We start from the raw sequence: 21,360 nt of genomic DNA, 5'->3' as shown, positions 1-21,360 counted from the left end.
AAAATCTCTGAATTCCTATAATGGTTTTCAAATAGCTCTAAGTGAAAAACTTTTTCCCTGTTATTCACAAATTTTCATTTTGAAATTTTGCAAACCAGGACTTTAGGGGATCTAAAAAAGATCTACAATCAAATACCTTCTTTATTCCTATTGTTATTAATGTGACACATACCTCTAAAACTTTTATTTTCCTTGTATGAGAAGGAATGGGTTACTTCACTGAATTATTGTTGGGATTAACTAGGAAACGCTTTGTGAATGATAAAGGTTGAGAGAATTTTGGGAGACCATGACAGGGAGAGATAGAGATGTAAAGATTTCCCCAAAAGCTCTGATCTTTCCCATGAACAGAATTAGTCAAATAGAAATAATATAATTGACAACTATGCATTTGGACTAGAGGGTTGAACTAGATGGAGATCTTGGAAATATCTGCAAGGAAGTGTTGCTATTTTTTATCTTTAGAAAAATTAGTTTTTAATTATTATTATCTGCTAATAATCATTTCTTTTTAAAATGTTACCATCCTGGTCCTTCCTGGTGGAGCAATAGGTTCGAGTGCAGCACTGAAAGCTAGCCACAGTTGCTTCAGTGCGAGTTCGATCCCCCACCCCAGAGATGATCCACATGGTATGGCAGACCTCTCCTGACCCTCCGGCTGCTCCCCTCAGCAGTGTACTGTGACAATCTGCCCGTTGTGCTTCCCACTCTGTCTCTGGTGAATCCTCTCACCACCCCTGCACCTCTGGCATGTACCCTAGTTTTTTAATGCATAAATAAACCTTACCATCCATTTGACTCCTTCCACCATCACTTCACCCTCACCTCTTCTCCTTGGTAACCTCAGTTATGTTGTCACCAGTCAAATGGTTTACATTCATTCTGTTTTATATATTCATCTGCTTTGTTTCTTTAAATTCCACATACAAGTGAGCTAATCCACCATTTGTCTTTATCAATCCCCTTTGCATAAGCCCCATGAGTTCCATCCATCTTGCTGCATATGTCAAAATGTCACCTTTTTTTAAAAATAGCTGATTACTATGTTACTGTGTACATCTACCCCATCTTTGTTTTTCAGATGAGGGACACTTAGGTTGTCTGCAGTTCTTGGATATTATAATAATGATGTAAACACTGGAGCATGCCTTGGTACCTTTTTCAGCTAAGTATCCAGATGTAGAATAATTAGATCTTATAAAATTTACACTTTCAAATTTTTGAGGGTTTTTTTTTAATAAAGATTTATTTATTTGTAAATACAGAACTAGGTACAGGCCAGAGGTGCAGGGTGATGAGAGGATTCCACAAAGACAGAGTGGGGAGCAGGACAGGATTACTGACCTGATGAAGTACACTGCTGAGGGGGGCAGGGGGTGGGTCAGGAGAGGTCTGCTGCACCTTGTGGTCACCTCCGGGGTAGCCAGGGATCGAACTCATGCTGAGGTGGCTTTAGCTTCTCAGTGCTGTGCTTTAACCTGCTGCGCCACCAGGCAGGGCTCTTTTGAGGAGTTTTATACTTTCCATGATGGCTGTTCTACTATCTATTTTCGCCAATAATTTACAAAGCTTTCCTGCTTTTCATGTTCTTTCTAGCACTTGCTCTTTCATGAGAACAATAGCCATTCTCACAGGTGTGATAGCTCTGAGAAAATATCGATTATTATTTTTTTAAAGATTTATTTATTCATACAGAACTGGGGTAACAGGCCAGAGATGTGGAGGGTGAGAAGATTCACCAGGAACAGAGTGGGGAACAGAACAGAAAGATCTACTGAAGTTCACTGCTGAGGGGAGCAACGGGAGGGTCAGGAGAGGTCTGCCATGCCATGTGGATCTCCTCTGGGGCAGGCGGGGATCAAACTCATGCGGAAGTGGCTTAAACTTCTTAGTGCAGTGCTTTAACCCACTGCGCCACCAGGGAGGGCCCAAAAAGATCTATTATTTTGATTTGCATTTCTCTAATAATAGTAGGAGGTGATGAGTTTCTTCTTGAGTACCTAATGGTCTTCAGTGTGTCTTATTTGCAGAAATATCTATATCTATATATGTATGCGTGTGTATATGTGTGTGTGTTTGTGTGTATGTATATTCTCTGCCCACTTTGTGATTATATTGTATATGTTTATAATTATTTTGTGAGTTGTTTTCCCCATATTTTGGATATATATGTTGTGAAGATATCTTCTCCCATTTTGTAATGTATGTTTAGCTATCTTCTCCCATTACATAAAATGACTTTCTATTTTAATGTAAGTTTTCGTTTGCATTGCAAGTTCTTAGTCTGATGTAATCCTATTTCTCTTTTTTTCCTTTGCCACTGGAGTTAAGTCCCTTAACACATCTTTAAGCCAATGGCAAAGTGTATATGACACTTTGGCAGTTAAATTAAAAAATAATTAAGTTTTGAATTCTCATACTAAATATTGGTTTTCATTTAATTTACCCAACTTTCAAATAGGTATCAAATCATATACAACTTTTAAAATGGGTGTCACTTTGTTTTAAAAACAACACATGGAGAAAAGGTGATTTTTAATAGACTCTTGATTCTATTTTAGCATGACATACTAGCCTGCTTAAGAATACGTAAACATGTAAGTGAAAAATATGGATACTAACTCAAAATGATGGCACTATCATAATTTATGCATTATATTTGAGTATTTTTAGTGAAAATTTTAATCATCTGTCCATTTTTTGGAGGTGTTTTAGCACATGATCTCTGGGAAAAGAATATAAAGATGAATAGGCAGAGCCTACGAAGAGGTCAAATGTGCCATGTACCGTTATTGAATAAGTGAGTGAATTAATTCCTTCCATTTGACTGAGCTGCAAATATGCTGTTCTTATTGAGGTGGTCAGGAATTTATTCACTCATTTGCTTACTCATGCAATTCTCCCACTGAATGATTACTCAGTATAAGAATTGTGTCAGATGCTGAAGATAAAAGTGAACCAAGCAACTTGCTTGAAATCCAGTAGTAATGTAATTTTAAAATTCATGTCATTTATTTGTTTATAACAACTGGTATTTGTTGAACATTTACCAGGCTAACGACTTTATATGAATCATTCAAAAAATATGTATTGAAATATAAAACTCTAATTAATAGCTGCAGTTTCCTAGGGCTACAAAGGGCAGGAACTAAAATTTAGTCCCTGACAGAAGTTTTTAGTGATCCCCATTTTACTTCTGCAGAATTAGAAGCTGGTAGTTAGCAAATAAGAATTTTAGGTTCAAATCTGGTACTTATGAATAGAGTTGATCTTTTTTTTTTGTTCTTGTAACCTAATGTATGTACTAGGTAGCCATTTTGATCTTAAAACAAACACAACAACCTAAGTCAATATATTCAAAACACTTTTGCTATAAATCCCTCAAGTGGGTGTTCATGGCTCTTAAAAAGAGTAAGTGTAAGAAATCTTACACTATATGTGAGGTCATTTTCAGTTCTGCCAGGGGAGTCATATCATTCTAGAACAAAAGATACCCTCTGTCTTCAGGGTCTCTGCATAATTGTTTCTTATGCCTGTATTTCCCCCTCCAGTTATTTAGATAACTTTCCAAATTTCAGTTCAAACATCATTTTCTTGAGATCTTTCCATGATATATAGGTGTGATGAACTTTGCAGTAATCTTAGAGCATTCAGAAATAATTTTTATAATTGCATAATCATTGGGGGGTATAAATACTTCAAGTGTAAATAATTTATAATTGTATATTTATTTGTATGTAATTGTATACTTATTACTTTTTGTGATTTGGTCTGTTTTCCTTGTGACTTGACTTCAGTTTCTTGAAAACAGAACTGAAAGAAATGTTTGTGTACAAGTAGTTTATTTAGGAATGGATCCCAGGGACTAGAAGTGTGAGATCATAGTTAGGGATGAAAGGAAAAACAGGTGTTTTCTGTTCCTGGAGCTTATAAGCAACTTTATTAAAAGTATCTCAGTGCTGTCTGCCCTGTAGGTGGAAGAGTAAATTACTTACTTATTACCATTTTCACTGGTCCACCATAGCTCATGAGATTTCTTTGTCTTCTGGTATGCAACTAAAATACTTGTTTTTTTATTTCCATGAGATCTCATTTTGGGGGAGGGAATTTAGGGAAATAAGTGGAGGTTTGAACTGCTAAGTTCCAGATGAGGTGCTGTTCATCCCTGTTTACAGTGGTGTCTGGGTGCCCGGGACCCTAGCCCCATGATTCAGCAGCCAAGATGGTGCCTGGCCTTTAGCCAGTGAAAAACAAAATAGGCCAACACCTGCCTGTATAAGGAAGTTAAATCTTATTGGATATGCCTTTGCGTGATCAGTGTATGCTCATTGTGTGTCCTGCCCAAATATGGTTGTTGTACACGTGAGCAGTGCTCTAATTGGCCAATGAAGGCTATTTAAGCAATGCGCTTCCCCTTAGAGGGGAAGGAAGCAGGAGGAGAGTGAGAGCAAGCAGGAGAAGGGCTTGCGCGGGAGGGAGAAGAACAAAGGATCCAGAAGAAGATATATCGTTTTGTCTTTCTGCTGGCAAAGAGTGCTTCGCACAGTGGTAGCATGAATAAGTGTGGATAACAATCTCACCCTCCTAAACACTATAAACTTAGCACTTTGCTTCATTCATGACATATAGTAAATACTGTTTTATTTTATTTTAAAGATTTATTTTATTTATGTATACAGAACAGGGTTTCAGGCCAGAGGTGCAGGAGCAGTGAGAGAATTCACCAGAGGCAGAACAGGGAACAGAACAGGCAGATAGAGGAAGAACACTGCTGAGGGGAGCAGCGGGCAAGACAGGAGAAGCCCTCCACGCCATGTGGGTCACCTCCCTGGTTAGGGATAGAACTTGTGCTGAAATGCCTGCAGTGAGCTTCACATTAAACTGTTGTGCCACCAGGGAGGGCCCTAAATGATGTTTTATTTTAAGTAAATAAATTAATACTCAGTGTAGGAATCCCTTCATGTTTTATTATGGAGTTTTCAATCTTATAATTTTGGGGACTATAAGATCTAAGCCCATATAGTGTAATAATGAATCTATTTCAGATTAAATGTTCCTTTTGAAAAACACTATACCTTATCCGAATGTTTGAGAATAGTTAAAATATGTATAAAGCATCATATCAAATGACAGCTCTGTATGTATCAGGGCATGTGACATCTTTAAATCAGATTTTTTTTTAAGGTAAGAAAGAAAGAAAAACAAAAAAGAAACAAAACATATTTCTTTCTAAAATATCAAAATGGCTCCTATATCCACCTGATTCAGTTTTATCTTCAAATGTCACCTCATTGGAGAAAATTTCATCCTGCTTTTTAAGCTATCAATTCCTTTCTTGCCATTTTATACTTCTATTAGTTTATTTTGTTTTACCTTCCTGTGTGGTGCTTATTCACCTCAATACTAACTATTCAGTTATTAATTTATTATGTCTTGTTACATACTAACTTATTAACTTATTAACTTTTTGTAATCAGTCTCTGAGTTTCATGATACAGGTAATTTGCTCTCTTTGCTGCCTTAAATCTAGTATCTTGAACAGTTACTGACACAAAATAGTTCTTTAGTAAAGATTTAAGGATATTCTGAACAATCCAAAAAAAAGCACTTATCAGTCTAGAGTTGGATAAAAGAAAATAGTGGCCTATGTCTATATTTGTAAGTAAAGTTTTACTGGAACAAAGATATTCACATTAATTTACATATTGTCTATGACCACTGTCTCACTACAGCAAAGGGTTGGAGTAAATGTGATAGATCACCTGGTCCACAAAGCTGAAAATATTTACTGCCTGACTCGTTCTTGAAAAAGTAGGCTAACTCTAGTTTTAGAGTCCCAAAACAAGATTTGTAAATTGAACTGCAATTTCTAAAAATGAAATTACAGTTATAAACTTTTTACTTCTTAATATATATGATATACACACACAGTTATACATATATCTTTCAATGTTAATATTTGAAGCCCACATATATGGTATAAAAACCTTTTCTCTGCTTATATGCACACATGCACACACACACACACACACACATATATATATATACACATTTTTTTCTAGTTCTAAAATTCTGATATTAATGATTAAATATTCAGGATTTAAATTTTGAGGAGCTAAATAAAGCCATTTTAAGTATATCAGTTCTTTATTTCTCAAAGTGTTCTCAAAACACTGTAAAACAGGAAAAAGGCACAAAATGTCTTAACATTCTTGCCAATATAAAGCTGACAAAGAGTGTGACAAAGAGCTTGACTGGATTGGGATCACTGTTATCTGAACAGGACTTGCCAGAATCTAACATAAAAATCAAGAGTGGATAATTAAGATTTGGAAATTGTGCTATACAACATAGTGAACAATCTTTTTTGAGCTCTGAGATTCAGATTATCTTGTTTTCTTCAGAGTGTGTTAAGAACATTTGGGTTTTTTGATTTTCTAACAGAAGTGGACAAACTCATATTTGCTTAATCTGAGGCAGATTACAGGATGGTACCTAGACTGAGTGAAGAAAGAAATTCCATTTCTTTTTTTTTTTTTTAAGATTTATTTACTTATGCCTAAAGAACTGGGGTACAGGTCAGAGGTGTGGTGGGTGAGAGGATTCAGCAGAGACAGAGTGGGGAGCAGAACAGGCAGATCGACAAAGTACCCTGCTGAGGAGAGCAGTGGGCAGATCAGGAGAGGTCTGCCGTGCCGTGTGGGTCAGCTCCCTGGCAGGGGATGGATCTCATGCTACAGTGGCTTTTGAGAGCTTCATACTGCAGTGCTTTACCCATTGAGCCACCAGGGAAAGCCCCCATTTTTGTTTTTTACTGAAGAGAATGCAGCATGAAAAAGGAGTGATTGTTAATGATAATTGATTTATCCCTATCCCATGAAAGCTGGAAGGTAGGAGGACAATTAACCTGAGGAACCATTGAATCTGTGATTACTCTTAGAAAATATTTCCTTTTTTCTGTTATGTATCCATCTTTCCTACATTTTCTTTTAGTTGTCATTAGTTGTAATTTTTGATTAAAAATTCTAGTCATCTCCCTTTGCTGGAAACCATCCTCCAGGATTATGGAGAATGAACCACATTGCCCCTTTGAAGAAAACATTGTCCTAATACCTTTACTTTCTTGAAAAACTTTTTTTTTTTCCTGTTGTACATTGAAGGCAGTAGAATATAATCAGTAGAGGTAGATTTAATCCAGGTTAAGTGTTGGATTATATGTAACTATGAACAAATTAGCTAACATTACTTGATTTTTTCATGTACAAAAATTTTAAAAAGGATACTTCATGAGGTTGTTTAGAATAAGATAGTATCTGAAAACTGCATAATCTACTGACATACTAAATACTCAGTAAATATAAGGTATTGTATATGACCATGTTAGGGTCATTTTAAATGGATAAAACAATTGTTAGTTAGAATCATATTATAAATGTGAAGGAAAGAGCATATCGTGTCAGATAAGATATAGGAAATGTTAAGCCTGAGCTTCAAAACTGGTTTGCAGAGGACCAACAACTTGAAGCTGACCAGTAAAAAAACAACAACAAAAAAACTCTTTAATCTGCAGAATCTGTGAACATTAATAGTCTTTGCTTGTTTTATAAAAGCAGGTAGAGAATCCATTATCATTAGACTCACACTCTCTTCCTGAGGGGTTGGGTAAGAAGCAAGCTCCAAGCATATGAGTCCCTTAGGAAATATACTTCAGAAAAAAAGATTAAAAGTAAAAGAGAGTAAAACTTATTGTGCAAATCCAAAAGCTGGAATTTTATACTAATTTTCAATAGAGTAGTTTTAAGAAGCAAGAGCTCTATCAGTAAGAATTTCATTAGTTAATGAATAAAGTAGTTCCTTTAAGAGGTTATAACAATCCTAAGTAATGATGCATCTCAAAATGCATTAAATACAATCTGAGAGATCTGAAAGCAGAAAAAATACTCAAATCCATCATTTTTAGCAGAGGATTTCTAAATTTCCTTCTCTGTGACTGATAGAACATATAAATAGAAAGTCAGTTAACCATACCTACTGGCTCTAGCTGGTATTTAGAGACCATCTTTATTTTTTCATGAGATATTGCCTATCTGTGTATCAATTTTATTCCAACAAACCAGTTTTTAAAAGCTGACTTTTAAATCAGTTTGTGATATTATAAAAAAAAATACCTCTTAGGAAAAATGGCAAGATCTAGTTGCTCTACAGTGTTGGATTATTTGTCTTTTTTCCTACACTACATGCTCATAATTTCATGGCTGTTGTGTTATCACTATACAGGAAAGCTTTGAAAACCCAATTCATTAATTTAGAGAATGAGTGGACTTCCTATGAAGGGGATCAACTTCTTTGTAACAGTGACCCCGGAGAAATGCTTTCTTTCTGCCGTATGAGAGCACAGGAAAGAGATTGCATCTGGCAACCTGGGAAAGAGTATGCTGGTATATTGAACTTGAACTTTTGCTTCCAGACTGTGAGAATATACTTCTGTTGTTTATAAACCACTTAGTCTTTGGAATTTATTTTAACAGCCTAAATTGACTAAAATAGTAATAAATCATAAAATGTGTGATCTCAAAATTTTGCATATGTCAACTTCTCTTTCATTATCTCTTTCATCTGGTAGTAGGTCAAAGTTATTGTAGTTAGGTAAGTTGCCTTAGAGTTGCAGCCCTTCCCAGACAAAATACATGACATTTGTTAGATGGGGCCCACGTTGATTCTACCTCTGTTTCCAAGTGAAAAGGTGACATAACAGTAGAACTAAGCTAAATTAAAGTTATTCATAAATCATGACCTACTTCTGAATGCATCAGACAAACATGTCTCAGGAGGTGTGGTATTTTTGTTTAAACAATGGTAAACTTATGAATCAAAGTTTACCTGGGCTTTGACTTTATCTTGAATATTAACAATTTTGTTACAGAAAGGAAATATATCTTGTTCTGGAAATAGAATTGAAATTTCTAAATATATTTTTGTTTTCTCTGTAGTTAGATTAATTTATACACCTGCTACTACTTAGTGGAAGTTGACCAAGAAACTAGTATATGATGTCTGCAATTTTCAGTAGCAACAACAAAACATGTATTTTGAAGTAGATGTCAGGCTACTCAATGATGTCAGGGGAGATATAGAAAATGTGCATTGGTATTTGGGTGCAGATCAAATAAAGAACTGAAGAAACTATTGGGAAGTCAGTTTGGGAAATGCCCCTCAAAACCACAAAGGAGAGTACAGGTGACTCCATCCATCCTTTGCAGTTAGGAATAGAACTTACTGAGTATAAATCAGGAATCTGCCATAACTGTGATGTTATTACCTGATTTTACCTTCCAAACAATAGAATGAAAGATTGAAGTTCCCCAGAACTTCTTTTATTATATTTCAATAAAATATACTTTGTTGTTCAGAAAGTTAATTTGTAGGAAGTTATTTTTTATAATTTTGTAGAGAATATCATCTTTTTCTACAAATTAAAAATAATTCATTTTCTGACAAAACTAACCTTTATTATCAGCCCGATTTTCACAAAGCAATACATTAGAACCCAATAATAAGATTCTCAAATTTGGCATTAATTTAATTGGAAATATACATATGTATATACATATTTTAATATTTATACATACCTTTTAGCTAAGGGGACTTAACTATCATAGGGGAAAATTTATGTTAAACACTAGGATGGCATTTATTCCCCTGACTTCAGATTACCAAATTTATATCCACAATTCAGACATTGCCAGTGACTTTCTCCCACATTCTTCTCTAACTCATCCAACTATTTATATCCCTTCTGCTTCTGTATTATCAAAAACATCTTTTCTTGGACTTGCAGAATTGTTGTAGCTGATCTCTGATTTTCCACTTTTGCCTCCACCCTTCAATCTTTCAAACTCCATAGAGCATCCGGCTTGATCTTATTAAAATGTAAATCTAATCTTGTCATTCTTTGCTAAATCCTTCAGTGATTTACAATTATACTTTGAACAATATCCAAACATTTTATTGTTACTTCACGTTTCTGGATTACCTGGTCTCAGCCCATTTCACTAATCTTAGGTCCTTTTGCTTTCCTGTTAAGCACTGATATTTGCTCTATTTAATACTTTTTTTTTTAAATATGCTATGGCTTTTGCAATCTTTATAAGTGATGCCTTATTTTCTCTCAGCATAGATGCTTGATCCTGGCCTCTTCAACTATTTGTTACACAATTTGTATCAATCTGTAATTAGGTATTCATTATTTATTATATATCTTTCTTTTAGATTACAGGATTCAAGAAAGCAGGAACTTGACTGCCTTTTTTGTTATCATGACCAGTCAATGATAGATATTTATTTTTTTAGAATAGTAAGAATTGTATTCCAAATATTCACATTACTTTGAATTATCTTTCAGTCTTTATGATTGAACAATGCATATTATTTATACTCGCAACATAATTGTAACTAGTAAAATTATTATAAACAGTATACAGTTTTATTATTTAACATAATATATTTTATAGGATATCTAGTATTGTCTTAGTTCTATTACATTTAACAAATATGAGTTGCAAGCTTATTATGTATCAGAATTTGTATTAAGCTCTAGAAGAGGTATAGAGTATAATAGACTATGACCAATTGAATGTTATCAGTTCTTTTATTCTTGGTGGTAACATAAATCAGTTTTCTACTTTGTTCAAATTTCTTTGCATTTGTTTTCCACAATATATTAGTGTTTTCATTCTAGACATTTCATTTTTTAATTAAAAAAATTCCCGTTGTGTTTACTAATTATAAAAGAAATGGTGCATGATTATCATGAAAATTATATGTAGGCTAAAGAATGCCAAAAGTCCCTTCACATATTCTGCATCAACTAGTAATAACACTATTTTCGTTTCATATCTTTAAATCCAATCATACTATGCCTAATTCTAGATAATCAATTTTAAACTCAGTGGTATTCATATATGCCTTTCCATGTCTGTAACTGACTTTACTAAAAATGTGTAGTGTCATATGGTTAATTATTTAATATTTTTATAATATTATCTAGCCACTCTTGATCGATTATGACAAAAATCCATAATAAGAGCAAGAACTAAATAAAAGCAAGTTTGATCATTCATCAAATTACATTGGGTGAATTCATATCTTTATTTCTTTTTCAATCCTCTTTTAGGTTTTTATATTTATGAAATGAATGACCTTTTGAAAAACATATTTAATGTACATACATTTGTTGTAATTATATATGTTTAGTATTATTTCCTTTGTTATTTCTAATCTTTCTATTTTGTTAGAAAAGATACTCCTAGACTTTATTTTTTGCAAAAGCCTATTTTGGGTTATATAACTTAATGACTTTTGAATCCCATAAGAATGCAAATTAAATGATAAAGTTATTTCCAAATGATAAAGTTATTTCCTGCGTTCCGTAGCTACTCTTGTTCTCTGGGGAGCATAGCTGTTCTGTACTGGTTCAGATTAATATTGCTATTTTGCTGATTTTCTATTATTTCCTTAGTTTTGTAAATGATAACATGTATTAGTAGTTCTCAAAATACATGACTCCTCATAATTACATCCTGAGTTTTTTTTTTTTTTATGTGCATTTGTAGGGACACAATCTAGTATATTCTGAATCATCATTAGAAAGCTCAAAAGGCCTATAGTTCATTATATTCTGAAAAAAGCTCCCTAGGGGATTATTTATTATGCATACCACTGATTAAGGAAAACTTAGTCATATTGACATATTGATAGTTTCTTTGAACTCTGTCAGCCATTGCTGAGATCACTATTTCATGGATTTTCTCACTATTTATGGATTTTCCTTTGTGAACTTTAAGACATTTCATCAATTGTAGGAGTGGCAATCAGGCTCATTTAGTATTAAAATTCAGTTCATTCAATGTCTTTTCCATATTAAGTAAAATTGGTGTAAAATGCCACAGGCAGGCCCACATGCAGCCTGTTTTGAGGAATTTTCTAGTTATCTTTTTTTTTTTAATCTATGCACAAGGCTATCTGATCACACCTATAGCCTCTGTATTGTGTGAGTGATTACAATCACCAAGAACTGTCATTATCAGTGAGAAAGTAGAGTGATACTAAAGCTAATTACCTTAGTGACTTTTATTCCTGAGTGCTTTAATATGAAATTATAGTTAAATCATAAGCAGTAGAGCTTACCAATGGTGAACAACCAGTATAGTCAAAAATCCATGTATAACATTTAATTCTCCCTAAAGTTAACTATACTTGTCTCTTAGTATCCATGGGGGTGACCATTGAGGCCTCTCCACCCCCATACCAAAATTTACTGATGATCAAAACCCATATAGTTGGTCCATTTTGTATTCAGGTTCTGAATCCTTGTATTCAAACAATAGACATCTAAAGTTGGTTAAATCTCTCAATGTGGAAATTGAGGATATGGAGGGACAATTTTATTTATTGAAAAAAAAAATCATGTGAAACTGAATCCATGAGTTTGAACTCATGTTGTTGGAGAGTACTGTTAAGTGTGCTGTTTTAGGAGGAATTTCACTGAACTCAATTTATGACACTCAATCTCCTTTAAATATGCAAATATCTCCTTTAAATGTACCTGCTCGCCTGACTTTCTTCCTTCCCATATTGATTGATTGAAAGTCAGGTTATTTTAATTCAAATACTCTTTCTAAGTAATATATTATTTTAATAATAATAATAATAATGATAATAATAATAATAATAAATAATATAAAGACAGGGTACTTTTATCCAGTTAAGCATATTCAGTTAAGCATATATTTAATTTTCAATAATCCTTATTTTGATGTCACTTAGCTCTGTAGTTATAGTTGTACTTTACATGCATGGTGTGGTAGGAACAATAATGCCCACCTAAAAATATGTTCTAACCCATGAAAACTATCCATCTGATTGATGCCTTACATAAAAAGGAGACTTTTCAAAGATGATTAAATTGAAGATTTTGGAATGGAAATATTTACCTGGATTATCTAGGAATACCCAATCAAACGACCTGTGACCCAAATATTGTTATATTGCTGTATTTGGACATTTATAAAGAGGTTTAAAAGTCAAGACACATAGACAGTATCTAGAGCCTAGACAAAGTGAACAAGTAGATTCTCCTTTAGAACTCCATAAACTGTAAGATGACAAATTCATGTTATAAATCACTTAACTATGTGATGATTTGTTTAGTAGCAATTAGAAAGTGATACACATGGCCAGATATCAATGGAATATTGAGTAGAATTTATAGATAGAACTGAACACTCCTTTTCTCTGGCTATCCTCTGTATTTTCTTCCATACAATCTAGTGGTTTGGTTATAGTATTCCAAATTCTTTCCTCTGGCTTTTTAAGATCACAGATTACTCACTGGAGTTTTAGATAACCACATAACACAGAATGGAGTCTATCTTTAAAATAATAAATACAAAACAATGATAATAAATTAAAAATAAAAATAAAATATTCAATCAGCATCTTTTATACAAGAGTAAATTTCTCTTATTATTTAGCTGTGTATGTTCATTTTCTCATGTCTTCAAGTACTTGTTTTGTATAATATTTCGAGGATTTCTGACTTTTCTATGGGAGGGTTAATCAGAGAAAAGCTTAGAAGGCCTTACTAGAAGTGAGACCACCATGTATTACCCACATAATTTTTAAGAATCCAACTAATGCTTTAAAATAAGAAAATAACAAAAGTATAGTTCCTTTTATTAGGTGCTTTTCAGTGTTCACAGTTATTTCATATTATACAGGTTATATGTTTTTTACTTAATCATTCTTTTTTTCTCTAAGATTTATTTATTTATGCATACAGAACTGGGATACAGGCCACAGGTGCAAGGGTGGTGAGAGGCTTCACCAGAGACAGAGTGGGAAGCAGAACAGGCAGAATGATGAAGTACACTACAGCGGGCATGTCAGAAGCACCATGTGGCTCACCTCCAGGGCAGAGATGGAACTCAAGCTGAAGTGGCTTTAGCTTCTTAGTGCTGTGCTTTAACCCACTGTGCCACCAGGGAGGGACCCACTTAGCCACTTAATGGTAATTTGAGTGTTTTTTAAAAACTCACATTAAAATATTATTTCAAATAGGAAAAATAGAGAATAAATTCCTTATGGTACATTTTCAAAACACTTTATTTGTGATATACATGTATGATTTTATAGTTCCTATTTATATAGCACATTTGTCACAGCAAAGGACCAAGGCAATTTACAGTGCTACTGTCAAATATAAGTATGCCTATTTCCCCATATCACAACACTAAATTATATATCATTAATGTTTATTTTTTTGATAGGTGAGTAAATGCTATCTGTATTTGACCTTTATAACTTTGAGCTCTCTAGTATCCTTCTCATTGTTCTAGTAATAGTCAGATATTTTTCAGAATCAATCTTCTTTTTAAGTCCACCTGGATTGAGTAGTAGACCTACCACTGATTCTTCCCCAAGCAATAAGTATGACCTAAACAATAAAAATGTCTTCAATTGATTTATTCTGATGGGTAAACACTCTGTAAGATTGTACTTTAGTATAGGCAACAAGATTCACTGAGCAGCATTTATCTCTGCCTTTGCTGAGCTTATCCACAATTTTTTTCCTGACTGTACATTCTGTGAATATAAAGTGATTCTTTATTTACTTATATATCATATTCCTATTTATATGTGTGAAAGGTTTTATTTTGAATTGGTAGTAAGAGTGTGCATTTCATTTATACTTTGAACTTAACACTTTATTTTTTTTTTTTCTTATTGAAGTAATGTTGGCTTACAGCTTTGTATGTGATTCAGAGGAATATGATTACATCCCCTCGGAGTCTTCAAACAAAACCCACCACACAGTTATCCCTAGTTTGCCCACCAGGTTATACTGTGTCTTCTCCCCATTGTGTTTCATCCTCTTCCATTCTTGAAGCCTGAATTCAGTCTGTTTTCTAGGCTTTGCAATTGGTTAATTTTTCTCTGACTCTTAGTTTTATTTTTCTATATTCCATATATAAGTGAAACAATCCAGTATTTGTCTTTCTTCATTTCAGATTGCCCTCTCCATTTCTGTCAATATTGTTACAAATAACAAGAGATCATCTTTTTTGTTGCTGTGTAGTATTCCATTGTGTAAACACCACACTTTTCCTCTGTCCTTGGGTACTTAGGTTGTTTCTATAATGAAGTGATTGTAAACAGTGCTTCAATGAAGTGCATATCACCTTTCAAATTAGTAACTTTGGACTCTTCAAGTTTAACCGTAGTGGAATTGCTGGATCATACAGTAGATCTGTCTTTACTATTTTGAGAAAACTGTATACTGTGTTCTATAATGAGTCTACATTCCCAACAAAAGTGTAAGAGGGTCGTTTTTCTCCACATTTTTACCAAACTATTCTTTCTGAACTCTGACTCATCACAAACTCAATAATAACTCCATCTTTGTGGTTGTACCTGTGTATGTGGGAGGGGGACAGAGGGAGAGTATTTGATATTGGTAACTTTGCTTCAGAAACTTTAATAATTTCTTTTCACCTCATATCCTATCCCTATGTTTTATTCCCTTGGCCACTTTTTATCTAAAACTATAGTAGCAATAATAGTTTAGTGCACATTTTGGTTAAAACTGGATCTATCCCACATACAGCTAACTACAGATTTGTTTCTACTTTAATTCTCAGATCCTTCCATGAATTCATAGGAGCTAGTAGACAGATGCAGTGTAGGAAGATGTCCCAGGAGTATCTCCCATCAGTAGAGAATGAAAACTCATCAGTTAATTCTTAGAAGAGCAGTTTCCCACAGTGGTAACCAGATTAATAATACATCCTTATGTTCTTACTCTGATTCATTCTTTCTACTCCCTCTTTTTATCTTCATGACCATCTCCCAAACACACTACCTTTATTATCCCCTTATCTCAGATTCTGATTTCAAAGAATTACAAACTAAGATTCCCATTAAATAAACTTTTATCCAGGAAATTATTTTACTTGGTTTTTGTACTATGCATGACCACAACTAAAAGTGAAGAAGAAAGAAGAGGAAGGGAACAAGGAAGAAAGGAAAGGATGAAGGAAAGAAAGGGGGGGGCAGAATAGAGGGAGGAGAAAGGGAGAGAAAGAGGGAGCATGGAATGTCTTGAAGAAGGAAGGAGAGAAAGAAGGGAGGGAGCTAGGAAGGAAGTAAGGGTGGGGGAAGGTAAGGAAGAAGGAAGGGAGGGAGGAAGAAAAGGAAGCAAGGGAGGGAAGAAGGAAAGAAGGAAGTGTTTTTCTCTAGGGCTAACTAGTAATTACAGAGCATAGCTGGCTTCCCTTTATTCACCACTTTAATGTGGTTTCCAGGTCTTCTCTATCTATTGTGACTAAATGATTTTTAATAGTCTAGTGTCTTTAAAAATCACCTGTATTCCATTGATTACAAACTTATATTTCCAGTTCACACATCTCTTTGTACTCCATTTTTTTTTTAATATATGTGTCTACTTGAAATTACTTGGCTGTGTAGTAGGCATTTCAAATTTCACACGTCCAAAGAAAATCTCTCAAGTCCCAAACATGCTTAGTCCAAAATCTCCCTCATCTCAACGCATAGCAAGTCTTTGGGGTTGTTCATGCTCTAACTAAAGTGTGAGCTATATCTATCTCTCACAACCACATCTAATGAATCAACAAAGTCTCAAAATATGCCCACAAAAGATTCAATCATTGTTATCTTCAATTCTAGCAACAAGGTAATTCCAGTAATATTTTAACCAGTTTCCATTTTATATCCTTAAAAACTTCTAAAAATCTTCTCTGAACAGCACTGAGAATAATTTTTGAACACATGAATCAAGTATAATATTGTACTACTCAATATCACACTTAATATTATCTTTCAGGAACTTTCAAAATCTTCATAATGACATATAAAAAATATGATTGATTCTTTTCCTTCTATTATTGGCATCTACTTCACTTCATTCTAGCCACGTTGACATACTTACTTCTCTTGAATAAATCAAGGGAAACCCCCATAAAACCCCCTCTATTCACAGAGTTCAAGCTTTTACTTCTTTTACATGTCCATATATGACTTTATGAAAGAGGTCTTTTCGAATGCCATGGGTACACTCCCAATATTCCTTTAATGCCTTTAGCAAATATTGCATTTATTATTGCTATACACACACACACACACACACACATATGTAAGTTTTATGAGGGGAAGTGACATTCTACTTTCTTTACTTTCCTCTGTTGTAAGAACTACAAGAAAACTTGACATGTAGGAGGTTCTTAGCTTTTATTTGTGATGGATAAAAGAAGATATCAGTTCCAGTTCCATCCACACCATTGAGTTTGTGATATAGTAGGGAGAAGAAATTCGTTTAAATGGAATGTGGAACATGAGAGTTTTGGGTAATAAATAGAGACTATGTGAGCAGAGCAATGTTCTCTACTGGTATACAGTAGAGCCTTTCACTGTTTCTAGAATTGCATTGTAAATGGCAATTTAAAGTTGAGACACAAAAAAATGCCCAGTAAAAGAAATGAGCTTTATGAAAAATACAATTAACTTTGCATAGAAAGTGGAGAATGTATTTTTCTCTGGGACAAACTAGTATATTATATAGTATAGTGAAAAACCATTTCAAAAAATATTTTTACAGTATTCAGAAATATTTCCCTTACTATGCCAAATATGTTACAAGAATGCAGTGTTTCCAGTGATTTAATATTTAAAGTTTTTTTCTACAAATATGCCAGTAATAATTCAACTGAATAAAAATTGATCATTGATAGAAAGACTGGTAAGGAGAAAACCCAGTCCATAACAACAACAGTATGTGCTGAAGAAATGATCATAACTTTAAAAAATCAGACTTTAAAATTAAATCTTCTTTTATAATATCTCCACATTCCCATCATCAAAATGCTGCAATCAACCCATTGGATCATTATGAAAACTGGATTAAAATCCATCCATCTTTTTTATTACAGTTTTGTAGTGTTTCTCAAATCAAGAAAAATTTAATAAATGTTTGCAGGACTTAATAAAAGAACAGAAGATTTATATATCTAATAAAAAATTCATTCAGTTCTAGTGGTTTAATTTAATTTGTTTCCATATGTCTCCTTACCACCTATTAGATATCATTTTGTTTCTCAAAATGTAGAGGATAGAAATCACTTCTAAAATAATTTTTATAGAAAAATATATAGATTTCTCAAGCATTTCCTGCTTATCCTTTAAAAATGTGTGGAATCAAGTGTAATTTTCAAAGTCAGAAAGCATCAGGGAAAACCCTCTTGACTGTTAAATTTCAGATCAATTTTGTGATTTCTAGTAGTCTGTACTTCACAACTCATGTAGAGTTCTCTAAAAGGACCAAATAGTGAAAAAAAGAGTTAAAATTAGGCATTTAAAATGCAAGTGAAGTTCATCTCTGTTGCTAAACTATAGAATTTCAGTCTTATCTTAATTTTGTTTTTAGTAGCAGAGTCTACTTACTAATGAATATTTCATAGCCTGTCAAATTAGTTGTAATCCTTATCTCCCAAGGAGAAATAAATGTAAGTCTCATTTGAAAACTCTTTTGAGTATTTATAGCTCATCAGTTAAGAATTAAGACCAATTTAAAAGTATCTGTAAGGTTAACTATTTACTGGTAAATAGTTAATAGTCTACTCTGAATAAAAGCATTTGAGGATTTGGATAATGGGAATGACAGCAGTAATATTCATTTTTCTAACTTTTGAAGACCAGAAGAAAGGTTTTAAAAGTGATATGGTGTACAAAACAAATGAGGAATCAGCAATGGCAGAAGCTTTCTTACATCATCAAATGGATACTGTACTTTATCAGGGGCTTTATGCAATAATTACCCCAGCTCCAGACTGGACACCTTTTATTCCAGCCCTTTTTCCCATTTAACTCATTGTGTAACTGAACAAACCAATGAACTTTTTAGGGCCCTCTTTTTTCTTGTAAGATTCTAAGGACTTTTACCAAGAAGCTCTACTCTGGTTTAGCATTGGTAATATCTATATGATATCTCTCAGCGTCAATCACTAAAATAACATAGTGAGCATGCTATTTCCTTAACATGAATGCTTTCATATATTCTAAGCTCAAATTGCCATAGGACAGTTCTTGTTAAAATATAAATATATTGGCCCTCCCTGGTGGTGCAGCCACTCCCACCTGAGTTCCATCCCCGCCTGCCCAGGAGGTGACCACATGGTGCGGCAGACCTCTCCTGACCCCTCCGCTGCTCCCCTTAGCAGTGTACATCAATGATCTGCCTGTTCTGCTCCCCCCTCTTTCTCTGGTGAATCCTCTCACTGCCCCTGCACCTCTGGCCTGTACCCCAGTTCTGTATACACAAATAAGTAAATCTTTAAAAACTATATATAAATATATTAATAACCCCTTATGCTTATAAATGATACAATTGGAGTATACATACTTTAATAGATTAGTGAGTATCCTACTTGTAAGTAGCCATTTATTACTAAGATGACAAATTAAAATTGAAGCAAATCTAAATATAAAAGCTTCTGCTAAATACAAAAGAAAAATTACATGTTGGACCACAATGATATCCTATTTCCTGATAACAACTGTACTTCCTTTGAATCGAGTGTGGCTTATTTTATTTAGATATATCTTTGTGTTTTCACTCACTAGTAACAAAATCATTTTAGTGCATATATAATTTTGCTGATACTTATATCTGACCTTTCCTAAAGATGAGTTTAAGTCAGAGTTTATATATCAATTTTACAGTAACACATCCTTTTCTCTTAACACTGTGGTCTCTATGGGCCATAAATAAGACCCAACTGTAGGGTCAGACTGCAATGTTTAGATGTGTTTATATCAGCTACACTAATAAAATCTCCTAGTACATATACAAGCACATTCATCACTATCTCAGTGTGCTCAGATGATCAATGGTTGTAAAAATTACAAGTATGGGGAATAAACAAAAATTACTATGGCAGTAGAAAAAATTATAGCTATTTTATATTCATTTTGAATTCCCAGTGAAATGGGGAACAAATAACCAGTTGGACAAGCAGTTTGAAAATTATATTAAATTTTAGTAGTGCTTATTAGATTTTGTACACACTTCAATCATTGTAAATTAACCTATCTTTATCATTTGCAACATAAACCTTTCAACTTTGATTTTTTTTTCATGACAAAATTCTTTACTTGCCTTCAATGGTGGATCATAGTAAAATGAGCAAATTATAACATTACCTTAGTACCATTTAGCAGGGGGGATTTTCTCCAGAAAATTTTTTTAAACATTAGTTAAAAAAAAAAAAAGAAAGAAAGAAAAAGAAAACTCTGCCCTTACAGATTGCATTTTAGGTGATTAAAAAAAAAGCAACAAAAACCTGATTAATACAGCCATAACATTTGTCTTAGCTTGAATGAACTTTAGACAGGCTTCTTTCTTCCCAAGAAACCTGACTCATCTCTCACTCAGGTCTTCCGTTCCAGATGGCCTAAACACAGAGGCTTATTCTCCTTTTCTTAGATCCTTTCCTTTAGGAAACTTTTCATTGTAATTTCTTTTTCTTCTTCTTTGATATATCAATCTTTTAAACATCCTTGTAAGTTTTAAAACTGAGGGATGTCTTCCTCAAGAACCTAGGAGCCACCCCTTTGAGGTGGGATCATTAGGGATCATTGGGGAAGCTGACTGACATTCTTAACTCCCAGTCTCCCTAAGCAGGTGAGGCCTATTGGAGTAGACACGTTGTTTTGTAAGACTACTTCCTGCCATGACTTATAAGGTAGTTAACTTTTCCTTAGGATAAGGTCAATTAGCAAAGACAAATGGCCTAGCCTCCTTTCCACCCCAGTTGTTAAAAATTCTCCAGCACTTTGTTTCAGCAGCATTGAGTTCAGATTGCATTTTGGTTTCCCTCCACTATTACAATAGTCTTGGATAAAATCTTTCATATCTATATAACTTTTCCCAGTGCAAGTTTTCCTATGACAAATATAAACATGTGCAGTGGGGTGGAGGTGGAGTAAAAAACCAAGAACACTTTTAAGTGTTGTGAGGAAAGGTGTGTGGCTTTGCCATTGGTTAATAGATTGGTTAATATAAGCTTCAAAGGAAAGAGAACATTTGAACAAACTCTTGACCCTTGAAGCATAGGAATAAGTCTGATGGAAGAAACCTTCCAGAGAAAGAAAACAGTTGATTCACAGTTGATAAGGGAATAGGTATTGTAAGGTCAACAGTTTAGTCATAATGAAGTAACAAAGTGACTTTGTCAAAGGAATACAGTCTAAAATCGCAGGAGCCACATGAAGTATTGCCTATAAATCATT

The sequence above is a fragment of the Condylura cristata genome, unplaced genomic scaffold (genome assembly GCF_000260355.1).
Source record: "Condylura cristata isolate star-nosed mole 26May11 unplaced genomic scaffold, ConCri1.0 scaffold00013, whole genome shotgun sequence".
Taxonomy (NCBI): Eukaryota; Metazoa; Chordata; class Mammalia; order Eulipotyphla; family Talpidae; genus Condylura; species Condylura cristata.
This window is presented reverse-complemented; position numbering follows the sequence as displayed.